At 38.4% G+C, this 22,500-nt stretch overlaps 1 protein-coding gene across 2 annotated transcripts in view; it reads right to left on the bottom strand.

Annotated features, from left to right (window-relative positions):
- Positions 1 to 22,500, bottom strand: part of LOC133643486 (protein kinase C delta type-like) — an 88,607-nt gene that overhangs the window by 65,093 nt on the left and 1,014 nt on the right. The window lies entirely within an intron of this gene.

Below are 22,500 nucleotides of genomic sequence, written 5' to 3'. Positions count from 1 at the left end.
ATGTTAGATCCACTATGGACTAGACTCTCACTATTATGTTAGATCCACTATGGACTGGACTCTCACTATTATGTTAGATCCACTATGGACTGGACTCTCACTAATATGTTAGATCCAGTATGGACTGGACTCTCGCACTATTATGTTAGATCCACTATGGACTGGACTCTCACACTATTATGTTAGATCCACTATGGACTGGATTCTATCACTATTATGTTAGATCCACTATGGACTGGACTTTCACACTATTATGTCAGACCCACTATGGACTGGACTCTCACACTATTATGTTAGATCCACTATGGACTGGACTCTCACACTATTATGCTAGATCCACTATGGACTGGACTTTCACACTATTATGTTAGATCCACTATGGACTGGACTTTCACACTATTATGTTAGATCCACTATGGACTGGACTCTCACTATTATGTTAGATCCACTATGGACTGGACTCTCACTATTATGTTAGATCCACTATGGACTGGACTCTCACACTATTATGTTAGATCAGGGGTCGGCAACCTTTACCACTCAAAGAGCCATTTTGGAAAGTTTCACAAATTAAAGAAAACAATAGGAGCCACAAAAAAAATTTGAAAATTTAAAATGAAAAACACCGCATACAAAGCTTAAATTGCTTTGCGCTATGTTAACCAGGGGTCTCTGACACATGCACCGGCACGCATCTTAATAAGGAAATTTAATGTTAGTGCGGCCCGCGACTTTTAATTGAATGGCGCTTGATAGCATCTTTCTTGCCAACCCTCTCAATTTTCCGGGAGACTCCCAAATTTCAGGACGTGCTGGCACTGCTTTTAGCGCACTCTACAGCCTGCCCAAACAGCGTACCTGCTTGGCCACATGTTGAATGTAGCTTTTGCTTGATCACGTAAGTGCCAGCAAGGCATACTTGTTCAACAGCCACACAGCTTACACTGACGGTAGTCGTACAAAAACAACCTTAACACTGTTACGTTACAAATATGCGCCACACTTTGAACCCACACCAAAAAAGAATGACTAACACATTTCTGGAGAACATCTGCACTGTAACACAACATAAACACAACACAACAAATACCCAGAATCCCATGCAGCACTAACTCTTCCGCTCAACCAACGCACGGAGAGGGGGGGGGGGGGGGGGGGGTTGATGTGGGGGGGGTTTGGTGGTAGCGGGGGTGTATAATATGTAGACCGGAAGAGTTAGGGCTGCATGGTTGGAAAACCGGGAGGGTCGGCAGGTATGCTGCTGAGCCGCATCAGAGTGGTCAAAGAGCCGCATGCGGCTCCGGAGCCGCGGGTTGCCGACCCCTGTGTTAGATCCACTATGGACTGGACTTTCACACTATTATGTTGGATCCACTATGGACTGGACTTTCACACTATTATGTTAGATCCACTATGGACTGGACTTTCACACTGTTATGTTAGATCCACTATGGACTGGACTCTCACACTATTATGTTAGATCCACTATGGACTGGACTTTCACACTATTATGTTAGATCCACTATGGACTGGACTTTCACACTATTATGTTAGATCCACTATGGACTGGACTCTCACTATTATGTTAGACCCACTATGGATTGGACTCTCACACTATTATGTTAGATCCACTATGGACTGGACTCTCACACTATTATGTTAGATCCACTATGGACTGGACTCTCACACTATTATGTTAGATCCACTATGGACTGGACTCTCACTATTATGTCAGACCCACTCGTTACCCACATATGCGGTCCTCTCCAAGGTTTCTCATAGTCATTCACATCGACGTCCCACTGGGGTGAGTTTTTCCTTGCCCTTATGTGAGTTCTGTACCGCGGATGTCGTTGTGGCTTGTGCAGCCCTTTGAGACACTTGTGACTTAGGGCTATATAAATAAACATTGATTGATTGACTCAACATATTTGGCATGAATTAGAACGGAGACTGAGAGCCAGGCCTTCTCCGCCAACGTCAGTGTGTGACCTCACCAATGTGCTTTTGGAAGAATGGTGGAAAATTCCTAGAAACATACTCCGCCACCTTGTGGACAGCCTTCCCAGAAGAGTTGAAGCTGTAATAGCTGCAAAAGGTCATATTGAACCCTATGGGTTAGGAATGGGATGGCACTTCAAGTTCATATGTGGGTCAAGGCAGGTGGCCAAATACTTTTGGCAATATGGTGTATATGCTGACAGTGGCAAAAATCAATAACAGGTTTCCTGCCTGACTGACCCATCTCTTGCATGAATGTGTGCGGTATGAGCAGATGCAGATTACCATGAAATGACTGCTTTTGGGGAGGACCATAAAGTCCTCATTCTTGCCGTCTGCTAGCGCTGTACGGTCACTACGTAGTTCGCCTGAAAGTCAGCAGCTACAAAGATGGAGGACATGCCTGCGCGACGCAAAGCGAGCCTCAACATGTCCGCGCTCCAGCTACAAGCCTTCACAGGAAGCTTTGCAATTCCTGAAGCCATAACCGCCCACACTGAGACCAGAAAAGTAAGGCACAGAAAAAGGAACACGGGGAAGAAAATGTGCAGCAAGAACGAGAAGTGGTGTGTGTGTGTGTGTGTTCCGCACCAAAGTCACTATTGACCGTGGTGATTGGGTTTTGCACGACAATCGATACCCACACTGCACAGTGTGTGATTGAGGCCAGTAAAGATTGATTGCCCCGCAAACTGTCAATGCACACTTTTGTTTTAGAATAAAAGATGATGTCACATACAGCATATTGCCTCCTCGCAGCGTGTGGGTGACACAAACGTGCGGTTGCCGGTGAGGACTCTTACTTCACTGTTGCACACACCATCTTTGCTAACAGCTTTTGTGATTGCAATAAAAAATAAAAACAGTCGGCGTGCGACCATACAGCTCTGGAACATAACTGTCTTAATGATAACTGCAATAAAACTCTCAATGGTAAGTATTACGGTTATAAATTTAAATGATCCATAAACCGTGACTGATAGCCGCACTTTGACAAACTCACTGTGGAGGTTCTTTTGTGTCTTTATTACGAAGGCTTTTTTTTTGACACTGAATTTATGTAACTCATTTTTTTTGCATTAGAATTTTGTGAACTGAATTTTGTTTACATCAAATTATGCTGACAATTTAATTGAAAAATAAATCAGTGTTTTAAAATTCAGTGTACAAACATTCAATATATAAAAATTCAGTGTAAAATTATTCAGTGTAAAAAATTCAGTGCATAAAAAATTAGTGTATACAAATTCACTGTATAAATATTCAGTGTACAAAAATCAGTGTATAAAAATTCAGTGTAAAAAAATTCAGTGTAAAAAATTCAGTGCATACAAATTCACTGTATAAATATTCAGTGGACAAAAATTTGTGTATAAAAATTCAGTGTAAAAAATTCAGTGCATAAACATTCACTGTATAAATATTCAGTGTGTGAGTGCTCGCGCACAGGGTGCGTGTGATGCGTCAGTGCGTTAGATTTGTGGCAGAAGTGCTTGTAGTTAGTGCATGCTGCATGCTGCCCCTGCTTGCTACTCTCTGCTTACAGCTATCGCCGCCAGCTAGCCCCTGGGTGGGTGAAAAGAGGAGCCGAGTGCGTAAGTCTCCTCCTGCTGGTACACAGCCTCTCCACCACCAAGACTCCTACAGTGCCTCCTCGCGGCCACACACGGTAACTGGGACCTCGCGGTCTCAGGCTAAACTGTAGGGGATCTCGGAGCAGCAGTGGGCCCTAGAGACGAGGTGTGCATGCCCACCGGTGTGTGGACACGCCCTGGCATCCGCCAACCACTGCCCCATCTATGGGTCAAATAGTCGTCATCTCCCCCCCCCCACCCCCCACCCGCTGCCTTGTGGTACCTTTGGGAGAAGGAAAGGCTATGGGAGTAAACCCAGACAGAAAATCAGGAGTGGAGCCCCTGAGGCGGCTGGGTGTCATTGCTGACCCCCTGCCAGCAGCTCCTGCAGCCAAGTCGATGCCAGATGTATTGCATTGCTTTCCTCTGGGCCACATCGTCACGGCCGAGAGGGGGATCTTGATGTCTGGGCAACCCAAGATCTCCATATATTCTGCCCAGGCTTGCGCCACGGAGAGGTCACTCCAGCCTCCCCTCTAAAGGGAGGAAACAACACGGAAGCTGGCAGTCTTAAGTTCCACCCGTTTGGCGCCAGCTTCGGCGGTGGGAGGAATCATTGACTAATGATTAGCCACCGCCCGCCTCAAGCCGGGCAGCCCCCGGTCAATTAGGTGTCAACCCGCCAGAGCCGGCATCATCCTGGCGGGGAATAGGGTAAAGCACGGCTAGCAAACGTCAACAATTGCACCAAAGATGATCAGAAAAAAAGCGAAAACTGAGAGAAAGAAAACGAAGATACCAGCTCTTCGAGTATCAAGCTGGAATGTCAGAACAATGCGCACAGGGCTCTTGGACAGCCTTGATCTCATTGGCGACTCGCGCAAGACCGCTATCATTGACCGTGAGCTCCACCGACTTAATGTCGACATTGCTGTGCTCCAAGAGACACGCCTTGCTGGCTTTGGCTCTCTGAAGGAAAAACACTATACTTTCTTCTGGCAGGGAAAGAGTGCAGAGGAATCCCGGGAATATGGTGTGGGATTTGCAGTGAAAAACACTCTGCTTCCCATGATGGACCCACCGACAGAAGGCTCTGAGCGGATCCTTGTAATCCGCCTTTCTACCAGCAGCGGACCAGCAAACCTGTTGTGTGCTTATGCCCCGACCCTCTGATCACCACCAGAGTCAAAAGACAAGTTCTATGATGAGCTCAACGCGGCTGTCAACACCATCCCGAAAAATGAGCATCTGCTCCTTCTGGGAGACTTCAATGCCAGGGTAGGTGCTGACCACAAATCCTGGCCAGACTGCCTTGGTCATTTTGGAGTGGGGAGCATGAACGAAAATGGACAATGTCTGCTAGAGCTGTGCTGCTACCGCAAGCTCTGCATCACGAACACCTTCTTCCAGACTAAGCCTCTGCACTGGGTATCCTGGAGACACCCCAGATCTAAACATTGGCACCAGCTCGACCTCATCATCAGGAGGCGAGAGGCCCTTAACAGCGTGCTTCTCACATGGACGTTTCACAGTGCTGACTGCGACACGGACCATTCACTAGTCCTCAGCAAGGTCAAGCTTCGACCAAAACAGATCTATTACACCAAGCAGAAGGCCCGTCCACGTATCAATGCCAGTCGTTATACCAACCTGGCTGTCACACAAAGTTTCCTCACCTCCCTTGACCAAGCACTCTGTGGACCATCAATCAGGCAAAGTGCTGTGGACAAATGGAAATGCTTGCGTGATACCATCTACGACCAAGCCATTGCAACATATAGGAAGAGAACGAAAAGAAATGCAGACTGGTTTGAGGCTAGTGCTGCAGTGATGGAGCCAGTTATAGAGGCAAAGCGTACCGCTTTCCTCAGGCACAAGGGAAACCCCTCACAGAGGAACCTTGACGCCTTGAGAAAGGCCAAGAGCGAAGCCCAGCGAACGGCACGTAGCTGTGCCAACAACTACTGGCTCGAGCTCTCCTCAAACATACAAAGGGCCTCGGACACGGGAGATATCAGGGGCATGTATGAGGGGATAAAGCAAGCAACTTCCATCAAGAAAACCGCACCACTGAAAGCCAAGTCTGGTGAAGTCATCACTGACCGCAACAAGCAGATGGGAAGATGGGCTGAACACTACACAGAGTTATATGCCACTGAGAGCATTGTGTCAGAGGAGGGTCTGAGTGGAGTTGCAAACCTGCCTGTTATGAAGGAGCTTGACAAGGAACCCACGCAGGAAGAGCTCAGCAAAGCTATTGACAACCTCACATGCGGCAAGGCCCCAGGTGCTGACGGGATAACACCTGATGTCATAAAGCTTGGGAAACCTTCCTTACTGCCGCACCTTCACGATCTCCTCTGCCTCTGTTGGAAGGATGGAGCCGTCCCCCAGGATCTGCGTGACTCCAAGATTGTCACACTGTACAAGAACAAGGGAGACCGTAGTGACTGTAATAATTACCGCGGCATCTCCCTGCTTAACATCGTGGGGAAAGTCTTCGCTCGTGTCGCCCTTGCTAGACTCCACCTCCTTGCAGAACATGTCTACCCTGAGTCACAATGTGGCTTTAGGGCTGCAAGATCCACAGTGGACATGATTTTCACCCTACGGCAGCTGCAGGAGAAGTGCCGGGAACAGAGGAGACCCTTGTATCTCGCCTTTGTTGATCTCACTAAAGCATTCGACCTTGTCAGCAGAGATGGTCTCTTCAAGATGCTTGCAAAGATCGGCTGCCCCCCAAAACTCCTCGCCGTCATAAGATCATTCCACGAAAACACACAGGGTTCCGTCTGTTGGGAAGGAGGAACATCAGAGGCCTTTCCAATCCGCAGCGGCGTAAAACAGGGCTGCGTTCTTGCACCAACCCTCTTTGGAATTTTCTTCTCCGTCGTTCTGTCTACTGCTTTCGGCACATGTTCTGAAGCTGTCTCCCTACACACGAGAGCTGATGGGAAACTTTTCAACCTTGCCCGTTTGCGCTCCAAGACCAAGGTGACCAGTGTCCTCCTGAGGGAAATGCTTTTTGCTGATGATGCAGCTCTAGCATCCCACACAGAGTCCGGGCTCCAGAGGCTGATGGACAGACTTTCATCTGCCTGTAAAGAGTTTGGTCTCACCATCAGCCTAAAGAAGACCAATGTCATGGGCCAAGATGCTGAAACTCCACTCTCCATCTCCTTCGACAATCAGACTCTGGAATGTGTCAACACCTTTACATACCTTGGATCCGCAATCTCCAGTGACTTGTCACTTGACACAGAACGTGCCACCCGTCTTGCGAAAGCCGCCTCAGTGATGGCCAGGCTGTCCAAAAGAGTATGGTCGAACAACCAGCTATCCACGCGCACCAAACTCCAGGTCTATCAAGCCTGCGTCATTAGCACACTGATGTATGGCAGCGAGGCCTGGACCACCTACACTAGACATGAGAAACAGCTAAACAGCTTCCACCTGCGCTGTCTTCGCCGCATCCTGGGAATCTCATGGCAGGACAAAGTTCCCAACATGGAAGTCCTAGACCGTGCTCACTCCACCAGCCTGTTCACCATGCTCAGCCAACGCCGCCTCAGATGGCTTGGCCATGTCCACAGGATGGACCCCAGCCGGCTCCCCAGAGCTGTCCTGTACGGCGAACTGTCAACAGGCTCCAGACCCCTTGGTCGCCCCCGACTGCGTTTCAAGGACGTGTGCAAACGTGACATGAAACAAGCAGGCGTCGACCACAACAACTGGGAGGAAGCTGCAAAAGACTGCGACGTTTGGAGGCAGACTGTTGCTACAGGAACCCGCCGTGCCGAGGAGAAGCACATCTCCTTGTTGCAGGCGAGGAGACAAAAGCGGAAACTGCGCGACGCGGGACCTGCTCCTGTGTCAGAACCCTCCCCATACGTCTGCGCCAACTGCACCAGAGACTGTCACTCCAGAGTCGGGCTGTACAGCCACAGCCGCCGCTGCAGGAAAGAATGAACTCCCCCAGGCGCAACCCATCGTCACTACTGACGGACGGATGCCTATGATGATGATAAATATTCAGTGTACAAAAATCTGTGTATAAAAATTCAGAGCATAAAAGTTCACTGTATAAATATTCAGTGTACAAAAATCAGTGTATAAAAATTCAGTGTAAAAAATTCAGTGCATACAAATTCACTGTATAAATATTCAGTGGACAAAAATTTGTGTATAAAAATTCAGTGTAAAAAATTCAGTGCATAAACATTTACTGTATAAATATTCAGTGTACAAAAATCAGTGTATAAAAATTCAGTGTAAAAAAATTCAGAGCATAAAAGTTCACTGTATAAATATTCAGTGTACAAAAATCAGTGTATAAAAAATTCAGTGTTAAAAAAAATCAGTGTAAAAAATTCAGTGCATAAAAATTCACTGTATAAAATATTCAGTGTACAAAAATCTGTGTAAAAAAAATGCAGTGTTAAAAATTTCAGTGTAAAAAAATTTAGTGCATAAAAATTAACTGGATAAATATTCAGTGCACAAAAATCAGTGTTAAAAAAATCAATGTAAAAAATTCAGTGCATAAAAATTCACTGGATAAATATTCAGTGCACAAAAATCAGTGTATAAAAAACTCAGTGTTAAAAAATTCAGTTTACGTTTACCAAACAATCTGTCACTCCTAATCGCTAAATCCCATGAAATCTTATACGTCTAGTCTCTTACGTGAATGAGATCAATAATATTATTTGATATTTTACGCTAATGTGTTAATCATTTCACACATACGTCGCTCCCGAGTATAAGTCGCATCCCCGACCAAACTATGAAAAAACCTGCGACTTATAGTCCGAAAAATACGGTATGTTTTGAGCAATGACATTTTGAAAGAAAAAAAAACAGCTTTGTTTTATTAGTCAGCATTGCAACTTTTTCTAAATTACATTTAACCTTTAAGCTTTTTTATTTCACTTTTGTTATGTTTTTGTTTATTTTAATAGTATTTTTAGAATGTGCCGTGGGCCTTTAAAACATTAGCTGTGAGCCGCAAATGGCCTCCGGGGCACACTTTTGACACCCCTGCTATAGATAATAAAAAATTCAATGTGATAAATCTATGGATAAAAAGCAGAGCCTGGCGACGCATGCACGTTTATCGTAACTCTCTCTCTCTCTCTCTCTCTCTCTCTCTGCCCCTCCCTCACCAATGCTGCTGCGCGCGAAATTTTTGTTTTCAACCCCTTCTTAACCCTGAACGTACATTGAAAATACACGCAACCCTAACTCAAAATGCCGGACATTTGAGGCATTTAAGAAACTCCGCCCTGACAGCTCCGCAAAAGAGGACATGTCCGGTGAAAAGAGGACGTATGGTCAGTCTATCCTAGCCCGTTAGCTGCTAGCATGCCGTGTGTTGTGCCTCGGTGTGCATTGTTTACACAACGTGCGTTACGCTACTTAATATGTCCGTGTGGAAACTCGTTCGGTACACTTCCGAACCGAACCGGAACCTCCATACCGAAACGGTTCAATACAAATACACGTACCGTTACACCCCTAGTGATAAACTATTTTTTAGTTTTTTACTGTTCCTACTTAACAATTCCTAGCTGTAGTTTTTAACGGTCATTGTTTACAGTGTTCATATGATTCCCTTTACAGAACATGAATTGGCCAAAGAGGTTTGATCAGTCTGTCGCGATGCAAACACATCAAGGTGAGACGGTCAATGGATTACAGAATGTTCTCAAACAATAACTAGAGCTATTTTTTTTTCCAGTGGAGCACAGGCCCCAACATGGTTGAATTATTCCCAGAAGTTGTTTTTTCAAATAAATTCAAGTGTTTCTTTAAAATCTAAACAGAAGTCAACTTACGTTCTCTGTCATCCTTCTGAAATGTGTTGTGTTTTTTAGTGTTTAGGTCCACCTGCTAACTACTGTAACTTGTCGTGTGAAAACATGTCTGAACTGCTCGATTAACAGAAAAACTATAAATGGTATGCACTGCCGAACACACCTGTGTTGGCTTAACACACTCAGACTTGCGTGGGCGACGTGGCATTGGGAAAATACATTTTCTTGGGAACTTTAATAAGACACTTCACTATCGTCATGGTTTCAGACTATTCTTAACAAGACACCATACCTTCTGTCATCTCAGTAAAACCTAAAGACTGAACTTTAGGGGTCTGATCGACCGCTTGGAAGGGTGTAACACCCGACTACAACCAGCAGGAGCACTGTTGATTCAATCTTAACGATCTGGAAGACCATGATGTCGGCCATGAGAAGCTATATTTAGGCTATTGTAAGCAATACCAGCCGAGCACGTAGGCATGTAACGATAAACGGCATAATGACAAACCTCGGTAAAACTCTGAATGGTTAGTATTACCGTGTTTAATTAAAATGACTTTACAACCTCGATTAATAACCGCACTTTCCACATTTAGTGGAGAAGCAAGCTAGCACTAGTTTGCTACTTAGCTTAAATGGTAACATGAATACAAAAGAAATCAACAACACTCAAATAAAAATAATAACAATATTTAATGTTTCTGCAGTCAAGAGAGTAGCTTGTGTGTATATTCATTTTCTTTTATTTTGAAATAAAACTTGGTTAAAATAATTCAGTGTGTGTATAAGTACTTTTTGTACACATTCAACAGTACCGTGATATGAAATGTTTGTATTGTTACATTCTTAAAGGCAAAGAAACAAGAGTTCGGAATATTCTTCCGTCGCTTTAAAAATAATATGCAGTTAATTACAAATAAGGAATAAATGGTTATACACTACCGTTCAAAAGTTTGGGGTCACCCAAACAATTTTGTGGAATAGCCTTCATTTCTAAGAACAAGAATAGACTGTTGAGTTTCAGATGAAAGTTCTCTTTTTCTGGCCATTTTGAGCGTTTAATTGACCCCACAAATGTGATGCTCCAGAAACTCAATCTGCTCAAAGGAAGGTCAGTTTTGTAGCTTCTGTAACGAGCTAAACTGTTTTCAGATGTGTGAACATGATTACACAAAGGTTTTCTAATCATCAATTAGCCTTCTGAGCCAATGAGCAAACACAATGTACCATTAGAACACTGGAGTGATAGTTGCTGGAAATGGGCCTCTATACACCTATGTAGATATTGCACCAAAAACCAGACATTTGCAGCTAGAATAGTCATTTACCACATTAGCAATGTATAGAGTGTATTTCTTTAAAGTTAAGACTAGTTTAAAGTTATCTTCATTGAAAAGTACAGTGCTTTTTCTTCAAAAATAAGGACATTTCAATGTGACCCCAAACTTTTGAACCGTAGTGTAGTTATAGTGTTAATTTATTCCGAACATGCTAATACAGTTACAATATGATACCTCACATATTTCCATATTACAACATGTCTGAAAAGAAGTAGGAAGAAGCAAAGCTTATTTAATCCTAGCCCTATTTGTATCATAGCAGTTACTAACACATTTACATTCTGTAACTAAACAATGAATGAATAAATCGGTAAATAAACAGACAAATGAGTATGCAAATAATTATTAAATATAAAAATAGAGAATAAAGTTCTCATGAATAAATACTTAAGTAACTTATGGTTCACTTATGAGATGAGTAAGATTATCTCATTTTTAAAATTAGGTTATCAGGAGTCTTCTTTGTATATCTTTGAGCATTTTTTATTTAAAGCGGATCATTTTAGTACATTGTTTATTAATCCATACCATGTTTTAATTATGTGTTGTACGTGCATACAAATGTTTTAAATTACATTTTTCTCCAAGGCTATATTCCTCTTCTCTTGTTGAGAAGAATGGTTGTACATTTTTGAGTAGCAAGTCATGGTTTGCATTGTGCATAATTTTAGCTGTTTGCAAATGCACCAAATCACTACATTTATTTTTATTTTTGATTCAATAAAGTATTTGTATGACCTCTATATCCAAAATTATTTTAACTGACCTTTTTTGTAACACTATTAGTGATTGAAGTGTACTTTTGTTATCATTTCCCCATATTTCTGCACAATAACTCAGATATGGTAACACTCGTGAGCAGTCGAGAATACAAAGTGATTTTTTTGGTCTACTACATATTTAGCTTTATTCATTATATAAATATTTATTGCCATTTTATATTTTTCTATGAGATTTCCAGTTAATATTATCATCTATTATGACACCCACAAATTGTATTTCTTTCATCCTTTCAATTTCCATTCCGTCTATTTGTATTTGTGTTTGACTTTCTCTTCTACTGTTACCAAATATCATTATTTTAGTTTAACTGACTTTCAAAGATAGTCTGTGTTTGTAGGGGTGTAACGGTACGTGTATTTGTATTGAACCGTTTCGGTACGGGGGTTCCGGTTCGGTTCGGAGGTGTACCGAACGAGTTTCCACACGGACATATTAAGTAGCGTAACGCACATTGTGTAAACAATGCACACCGAGGCACAACACACGGCATGCTAGCAGCTAACGGGCTAGGATAGACTGACCATACGTCCTCTTTTCACCGGACATGTCTTCTTTTGCGGAGCTGTCAGGGCGGAGTTTCTTAAATGCCTCAAATGTCCGGCATTTTGAGTTAGGGTTGCGTGTATTTTCAATGTACGTTCAGGGTTAAGAAGGGGTTAAAAACTAAAATTTTGCGCGCAGCAGCATTGGTGCGGGAGGGGCAGAGAGAGAGAGAAAGAGAGAGTTATGAAAACGCGCATGCGTCGCCAGGCTCTGCTTTTTATCCATAGATTTATCACATTTAATTTTTTATTATCTATAGCAGGGGTGTCAAAAGTGTGCCCCGGAGGCCATTTGCGGCCCACAGCTAATGTTTTAAAGGCCCACGGCACTTTCTAAAAATACTATTAAAATAAACAAAAACATAACAAAAGTGAAATAAAAAAGCTTAAAGGTTAAATGTAATTTAGAAAAAGTTGCAATGTTGACTAATAAAACAAAGCTGTTTTTTTTTTCTTTCAAACTGTCATTGCTCAAAACATAATATTGCATCAAAATCAATGTTATTATGAACTATTGACCTATCCAAGGTTCCAATTACTTCACATCAAATATTCCACTGAGAAAAATATTTTTGGTGGAAGATTTTGCAAATTTGGTAAATAAATAACCAAAAAATGTATAATTTGTTGTTTTTTTACTGTACCGAAAATGTACCGAACCGTGACCTCTAAAACGAGGTACGTACCGAACCGAAATTTTTGTGTACCGTTACACCCCTAGTCTATGGTGTCATTAAGGTCTTCAACTGACCCAGGATCTGGAATCTTGTCCTCCAGGATTAGTTCCGATATTTACAAAATGTGTTATTAAAGCTTTAAACTACTTTGTTCATATTGTCATTTTTTAAATGATGAAAGCTTCTGTAATTCTTGGTGCTATCAATAAACATTTTTTTTTTTAATCAAATTAATGACAGGTTGCTAAAACACCTTTAGCATAAAGTTAATGCATTATTCGAAATAAATATTCATCCACATTAATGGGGACCGTTTCCTCTTTTTGTGCTATTTATGTGGTATTTTAAGCTGAAAGTACTTCCTGCAGAGTGTGTGTAATACTTTATGTGGGTCGAATGTTCCGTCTGCTCCAACTTGCCAGGGAGCGAGCCAACCTGCTGTTTAGCGTCTTCCATCTTGACCTGTTTGCTAGTGCAGCCTGTAACTACAGGATTAACTGGCCCGAATGCACTGCCACAGACCTTTCAGAACCCCAATCAGATTTATTGGCCAAGTAGGGTATTTAAGTCCCCGTGCGCTACAGATGAATTCATTGCGTTAAAATTTAAAATCACACTATAATGACGATTTATTAATCTTGACAGCCCTGGTCTTTTTTTTTTTAGTTGTTAAAGGGAGTTTACTCACATCCCCGTTTACTCTTTTCAATACTTAACAATTCAGGAGTGGAAAAAAAGTGCTGCCTGGGGGCCATTTTCAGTCTGCAGCTTTGTTTCACACTCATTATTAAAATACTGTAGTATTGTTTTTGTCGCCTATAACACAAAGCAAAGTGGATGTTTTGTTCCGATTATTTAGCAAACAGTATTTTCCTAACTTTAGAGAGCACTCAACCTTAGAAGAAAAATATATTGTTCATATATTAGCCACACCGGACTATAAACCGCAGATGTGTAATTTGTCAAATTAGTTATTTACTGTATTTTTCGGAGTATAAGTCGCTCCGGAGTATAAGTCGCACCGGCCGAAAATGCATGATAAAGAAGGAAAAAAACATATATAAGTCGCGAATGAGCTAAATAATATTATTCGATATTTTACGGTAATGTGTTAATAATTTCACCAAAAAAAAATAAAATAATAATAATAATAATTTCACACATAAGTCGCTCCTGAGTATAAGTCGCATTTTTTGGGGAAATTTATTTGATAAAAGCCAACACCAAGAATAGACATTTGAAAGGCAATTTAAAATTAAAGCTGCAAGCAGCGATGGACGGGATCGACTTTGACGGCACATAAAATCCAAACCGGAGCAGTAATTAAAACTCTTTCGTCAACTTTTAATCAGAAGGGGTTCAATCTCCTGTGCTAGTTTGAAGCCAACACGACAAACGCGCTGAGAGGAGATAATGTTTGAAAAAAGGTGACCGGTTTTTACAAAACTTTTGTTTTGAAGGAGTTTTGAAGCATGTTAAGGGGGTCAAATTGCAGCTCAAAGAGGCAAAAGTGACTGTTTTTAGTAAACTTTTGTTTTGAAGGGGGAATTGCCAACTTCCTGTTGATTTTTGCTGAAGAATGTCAATGTATGAAATCTAGGTCTAAGTCAGACCTACATAGAGGTTTTTGTTTCATGTCTCTACGACATTCCTACCGGAAGTTACAAGCAGTTTTGTCTGTGTTTTTTCCTAGGGGGCGCTAGAGCGCAATTTTGAGTTTTGGGGTTTGGTTTTTTTATTAGATGACAATTTTCGCCAGTTCTGATGTGTGTGTCCAATTTGGTGAGTTTTGAAGCATGTTAAGGGGGTCAAATTACAGCTCAAAGAGGAAAAAGTGACTGTTTTTAGTAAACTTTTGTTTTGAAGGGGGAATTGCCAACTTCCTGTTGATTTTTGCTGAAGGATGTCAATGTATGAAATCTAGGTCTAAGTCAGACCTACACAGAGGTTTTTGTTTCATGTCTCTACGACATTCCTACCGGAAGTTACAAGCAGTTTTGTCTGTGTTTTTTCCTAGGGGGCGCTAGAGCGCAATTTTGAGTTTTGGGGTTTGGTTTTTTTATTAGATGGCAATTTTCGCCAGTTCTGATGTGTGTGTCCAATTTGGTGAGTTTTGAAGCATGTTAAGGGGGTCAAATTACAGCTCAAAGAGGCAAAAGTGACTGTTTTTAGTAAACTTTTGTTTTGAAGGGGGAATTGCCAACTTCCTGTTGATTTTTGCTGAAGGATGTCAATGTATGAAATCTAGGTCTAAGTCAGACCTACATAGAGGTTTTTGTTTCATGTCTCTACGACATTCCTACCGGAAGTTACAAGCAGTTTTGTCTGTGTTTTTTCCTAGGGGGCGTTAGAGCGCAATTTTGAGTTTTGGGGTTTGGTTTTTTTATTAGTTCTGATGTGTGTGTCCAATTTGGTGAGTTTTGAAGCATGTTAAGGGGGTCAAATTACAGCTCAAAGAGGCGGCCGGTATAATAATAATAATAAAGAATAATAATAAAACGTTACAATAACAATAGGGTCCTCTGTCCCAAAGAGACATTGCGGTCCCTAATAGATAAAGAATAGTGAACAATAGGCTGAATAAGTGTACGTTATATGAGGCATAAATAACCAACTGAGAACGTGCCTGGTATGTTAACGTAACATATTATGGTAAGAGTCATTCAAATAACTATAACATATAGAACATGCTATACGTTTACCAAACTATCTGTCACTCCTAATCGCTAAATCCCATGAAATCTTATACGTCTAGTCTCTTACGTGAATGAGATCAATAATATTATTTGATATTTTACGCTAATGTGTTAATCATTTCACACATAAGTCGCTACTGAGTATCAGTCGCACCCCCGGTCAAACTATGAAATAAACTGCGACTTATAGTCCGAAAAATACGGTACACAGAAATATTTTGTACATGTTTATTTACATACCTTAATTGTTTCTAAACGGTGTCTGTAACAAGGCAGTAAAACGGCTGATCAAACAAAACAGAAGTCATCGTCATTGACCCAGCTCTCCAATCAGCTAAACAGACTCAATAACTCCACGGTGACATTTTGGTGAATTTACTGAGGAGTTTGTGAAACTGAAACAATACAAAAAGAATGCCATTGTAAGTTAATAATACTAACAGACACTCATAAACGTGTTAGCATATTAGCAATACTAATGATGCTAGCGTCGTGTACAAACATGCATGAAAACACTCCTACAGACATCACACATGGGACGGTTTAGTAAGTAAGAATTGTTTTAGTTATATTGTAAAACTTACAAGCCTTGCTTGGAGCGATGAATGAAGGACACTTTCGAGCAGGAGCGCTATGGACGGTTTTACTTCCGGTTCAAGGCAAAACAGGAAGTGCAATTTCAAGTGCGAACTCGTCCAAAAGATGGCGCCATAGCACAAATAATAACGCACCTTTTCAGTCCTATGCTTGGGACGGTTTAATGAAAACTATCGAACAAAAAACATGATGAAAATTAGCGGGGGGAAAAAATCCATAAATTAGCCGCACCGTTTTATGAGGCGCAGGGTCCGAAGTGTAGGAACAAGTAGCAGCTTATAGTCTGGAATTTATGGTATATTGTTGACCTACATTGGATTGCTTTAAATTAGCCTAAAATGACTACCGTATTTTTCGGACTATAAGTCGCAGTTTTTTTCATAGTTTGGCCGGGGGTGCAACTTATGTGTGAAATGATTAACACATTAGCGTAAAATATCAAATAATATTATTTCTCTCATTCACGTAAGAGACTAGACGTATAAGATTTCATGGGATTTAGCGATTAGGAGTGACAGATTGTTTGGTAAACGTATAGCATGTTCTATATGTTATAGTTATTTGAATGACTCTTACCATAATATGTTACGTTAACATACCAGTTGGTTATTTATGCCTCATATAACGTACACTTATTCAGCCTGTTGTTCACTATTCTTTAGACATTTTAAATTGCCTTTCAAATGTCTATTCTTGGTGTTTATCAAATACATTTCCCCAAAAAATGCGACTTATACTCCAGGGCGACTTATATATGTTTTTTTCCTTCTTTATTGTGCATTTTCGGCCGGTGAAGACTTATACTCCGAAAAATACGGTACACACAAAACCAGACATTAAAAATAACATTTAATTCCACATTTATCTCAGAATAGATTATGTACCTGTTAGTGTTAAGATTTCAATATCCCATTCAAAGCATGCAGCAAGATTTTTTAAGTTTTAAAAGTGAAAACAATTATCTATATTGATATTAGGGCTGCAACAACTAATCGATTAAATCGATTAAAATCGATTATAAAAATAGTTGGCGATTAATTTAGTCATCGATTCGTTGGATCTATGCTATGCGCATGCGCAGAGGCAATTTTTTTAATTTAATTTTATTTATTTTTTTATAACCCTTTATTTATAAACTGCAATATGTACAAACAGCAGAGAAACAATAATCAAAATAAGTATGGTGCCAGTATGCTGTTTTTTTTCAATAAAATACTGGAAAGAATAGAAATGTAGTTTGTCTCTTTTATCCGATTATTAATCGAAGTAATAATCGACAGATTAATCGATTATCAAATGAATCGTTACTTGCAGCCCTAATTGATATTTTATACGTTTACATCAGATTTTATCCTGAGGACTTTAAAGTGTGACTTTTGGATTTTTTTTTATCTGACACTGTAGAAATAAAATGACAATGCATGAAAATCAATGACCCATCTCAGGGTTTAATAATGCAATAATAATTTTTAAAAAATAGCTACTATACTCCTTTAAATCTATTTTACAATAGGAATTTTACCTAAATTTATGGACCAGGCCTGTTTAACTGCCCATCAAAGCTTTTCATTTGGCCCACCGAACATCACCCAAATAGTCTTGATGATACCATTAAAACTAGGGTTGGTCATGTATGCAGTACCCCTGCCACCCCGCGGGGGCTACAGGGAGGCATACGTGTTACAATGGGGTGAGTAGAAGAAGACTACTCATTCAACCCTGGGGAAAAAAATCTAAATAAATAGCAAAAATCAGACTTTTAACAACAACTGGACAACAAAGTAAGAATGTTCTACCCCGAGCAAGTGCTCGAGTCATTGTTTCCTGTTGGACCTTTTAAGTGACGGACACATTGGTCCAGACAAGCGGCAGCAATGGTAGAAATCCCACGAAACTTGGTCAAACATTTGTAAGTAGATATCATTTGTGCATAAAGATATTTAGTTTGTTTTGTATTGAACATTTCGTGATGTCTTTTGTATTTGTAGTCGTATTGTTTTTTTGTTTAAAAGTAACGATGAAACCTCGTTTAAAACCTAGGTTTAACTGTGAAAAGTCACATACAATGTTTGCTGTGTGAATGTTGTGTAATTTCTATAAGTGTAAACATTTGTAGTTTATTGTGTGAAATAGGGCTGCAACTAACAATTAATTTGATAATCGATTAATCTGTCGATTATTACTTCGATTAATAATCGGATAAAAGAGACAAACTACATTTCTATCCTATCCAGTATTTTATTGGGAAAAAAACAGCATACTGGCACCATACTTATTTTGATTATTGTTTCTCAGCTGTTTGTAAATGTTGCAGTTTATAAATACAGGTTTATTAAAAAAAATACAATAAAATAAAAAAAATTAAAAATATTTAAAAAATAAAAAACTCTGCGCATGCGCATAGCATAGATCCAACGAATCGATGACTAAATTAATCGGCAACTATTTTAATAATCGATTTTAATCGATTTAATCGATTAGTTGTTGCAGCCCTAGTGTGAATATATTGACACTGAAACTTTTTTTCCATTTATGTAAAATTCACAATGGATATTAAGTAAAAGACACAATGGATGTTATACTTTTGTAGTGTTTATAGTTTCAGTCCCACAAACATAAATGAAGGAAGAAGTGTACAGAAATAAAACTAGGGAAGGAATTTTTTTCAAAAGAAGGAACATCAATCCTCAACAGAAACTGGAGCTTCTGTTTATTTATTTATTTATTGACAGTGAAGGCCAATGTGTATACTTTGTAATTAAGTAAACAAAGTCTCAAAGAAATATAACTTGCGGAGGCACTTTCTGACTAAACATCCACATTTCGATGCCCCCCTCTTCATTATGTAGATGAATAGCCTTGATGTAAACATTACAGCCTTTGAAGGATTTTTAAAAAACTAATTTTGTTAATAGTAATAGTCGATAGCTATCATACATTTCAGTCTAAAGTAGCTTTAAAATACTGACTCCTTTAAAGTGGAATTTTTTTTTTTAGATGTATGCATACTAGTTTTAGCTATTTGGCTGTTCTAGTTTTTATTTTTATTTATTTTGTATTATCTTTTTATTTATATTTTTTTTAATACACTGTAGCACTTTGAGGTTATTTACTCAATGTAAAGTGCTTTTTTACAAACAAAATGTATTATTATTATTATTATTATTAGTCTTTGTACTACTTTTAGTCAGAAATTAAATATGTCAAAGATCGTCTTTATCAGGCGTGTCAAACTCCTTTTCATTGAGGGCCACATCGCAGTTATGGTTGCCCTCAGGGGGCCGTTTTCAACAGCGAATAATATGCAGTATGAATGTGTATATATAAATGTGTAAATATATATAAAACGTGTATAATTGTCTGTCTTATTTTACGTACGCTGTACAAAACCAATCTTTAGATTGCACTGTAAAAAACTGGCAGCTCAGTCGCCACAATTTTACCGTAATATTTGCATTTTTTTAAAAAATGTTACGACATATAAAATAAAAAAATACATGAAATTAAATTAAATGTAATGGAAAAACCACTGTTTTTATTATGTAAAAAATTCATGCAAGTTTTTTTATACTGTAAAATCTACGGTTGTTGTGGTTTATAGCGTATTATTACTCCATATTGAAAGTGGATTTTACTGTAAAAAAAAATGTTACTGTAAAATTTTTACATGACCACGAAACTTGGTCAAACATTTATAAGTAGAGGTTATTTGTGCATAAATATATTTACTTTGTTTTGTATTGAAATTGCTGACTTCGTGATGTCTTTTGTATTCGTGGTCATGTTGTTTTTTTGTCTGAGAGTAACGATCAAACCTCGTTTAATACACGTTGTGCTAAATTTGAACAGTAGAGGTCGACAACACAACACCTTAGGTTTAACTGTGATAAGTCACATACAGTCTGTGAAATGTTTGCTGTGTGAATGTTGTGTAATTTCTATAAGTGTAAACATTTGTAGTTTATTGTGAGAATATATTAACACTAAACCTTTTTTTTCTTTTTCATTTATGTAAACCACACAATGGACATTATGTAAAATACACAATGGCTGTTATACTTTTGGTATGTATATTTTAATTTAATTAATTAAATTAATTTTTTAATTTTCCTGAAGGAATCACTATAGTACTATCTATTTTATGTTTATGGCTTCAGTCTTACAAACATAAATGAAGGAAGAAGTGTAAAAAAAATAAAACTAGGGAAGGAAAATAATTCAAAAGAAAGAGCATCAATCCCCAACAAAAACTGGAGCTTCTGTTTCTTCATGCTTTTAACGAGCTGCACGCGCTGGAAACGAGTAGCAAGGGCAGAATAATGAATTTGACAGTGCAGTGCTTGCTTTGAAATCATAAGTCAAGCAGATATTTCAGTGTTTATGTTTATTTGGACAATAATATTGTTTTGAAATGTATGATGATATAATATTTTGTTTTATTATTAGACATGATTAAAGTGTAAATAGGAAGGGATGTCTGATAATGGCTTTTTGCCGATATCCGATATTCCGATACTGTCCAACTCTTTAATTACCGATACCAACCGATACCGATATATACAGTCGTGGAATAAACACATTATTATGCCTAATTTGGACAACCAGGTATGGTGAAGATAAAGTCCTTTTTTTAAAAAAAAATAATAAAATAAAACAAGATATATAAATTAAAAACATTTTCTTGAATAAAAAAGAAAGTAAAACAATATAAAAACAGTTACAAAGAAACTAGTAATGAATGAAAATGAGTAAAATGAAGTGTTAAAGGTTAGTACTATTAGTGGAGCAGCAGCACGCACAATCATGTGTGCTTACGGACTGTATCCCTTGCAGACTGTATTGATATATATTGATATATAATGTAGGAACCAGAATATTAATAACAGAAAGAAACAACCCTTTTGTGTGAATGAGTGTGAATGGGGGAGGGAGGTTTTTTGGGTTGGTGCACTAATTGTAAGTGTATCTTGTGTTTTTTATGTGGATTTAATAAAAATAAAAAATAATAAAATAAATAACCGATAATAAAAAAACGATACCGATAATTTCCGATATTACATTTTAAAGCATTTATCGGCCGATATTATCGGACATCTCTAATATATATATATATATATATATACATATATATATATATATATATATATATATATATATATATATATATACATATATATATATATATATATATATATATACATATATATATATATATATATATATATATATATATATATAATATACATAATATACATATACATACATACATATATACAGTAAATATAATCAATCAATCAATCAATCGATATATATTAGGGATGTCGATAATGGCTTTTTGCCGATATCCGATATTCCGATACTGTCCAACTCTTTAATTACCGATACCAACCGATACCGATATATACAGTCGTGGAATAAACACATTATTATGCCTAATTTGGACAACCAGCTATGGTGAAGATAAAGTCCTTTTTTTTTTTTTAAAAAGTCAAACAAAACAAGATATATAAATTAAAAACATTTTCTTGAATAAAAAAGAAAGTAAAACAATATAAAAACAGTTACATAGAAACTAGTAATGAATGAAAATGAGTCAAATTAAGTGTTAAAGGTTAGTACTATTAGTGGAGCAGCAGCACGCACAATCATGTGTGCTTACGGACTGTATCCCTTGCAGACTGTATTGATATATATTGATATATAATGTAGGAAGCAGAATATTAATAACAGAAAGAAACAACCCTTTTGTGTGAATGACTGTAAATGGGGGAGGGAGGTTTTTTGGGTTGGTGCCCTAATTGTAAGTGTATCTTGTGTTTTTATGTTGATTTAATACAACAAAAAAAATACAAAAAAAACCACACAAAAAAAAACAATACCGATAATAAAAAAAACAGATACTGATAATTTCCGATATTACATTTTAAAGCATTTATCGGCCGATATTATCGGACATCTCAAATATACATATATATATATATATATATATATATATACATATATAAATATACATATACATACATACATATATACAGTATATATATATATATATATATATATATTAGGGATGTCCGATAATGGCCTTTTGCCTATATTCCGATATCGTCCAACTCTTTAATTACTGATACCAACCGATACCGATATCAACCGATACCGATATAGACAGTCGTGGAATAAACACATTATTATGCCTAATTTGGACAACCAGGTATGGTGAAGATAAGGTACTTTAAAAAAAATTAATAAACTAAAGTAAGATAAATAAATTAAAAACATTTTCTTGAATAAAAAAGAAAGTAAAACAATATAAAAACAGTTACATAGAAACTAGTAATGAATGAAAATGAGTAAAATGAACTGTTAAAGGTTAGTACTATTAGTGGAGCAGCAGCACGCACAATCATGTGTGCTTACGGACTGTATCCCTTGCAGACTGTATTGATATATATTGATATATAATGTAGGAAGCAG

The sequence above is a fragment of the Entelurus aequoreus genome, linkage group LG26, assembly GCF_033978785.1.
Source record: "Entelurus aequoreus isolate RoL-2023_Sb linkage group LG26, RoL_Eaeq_v1.1, whole genome shotgun sequence".
NCBI classification, from domain to species: domain Eukaryota; kingdom Metazoa; phylum Chordata; class Actinopteri; order Syngnathiformes; family Syngnathidae; genus Entelurus; species Entelurus aequoreus.
This window is presented reverse-complemented; position numbering and strand designations above follow the sequence as displayed.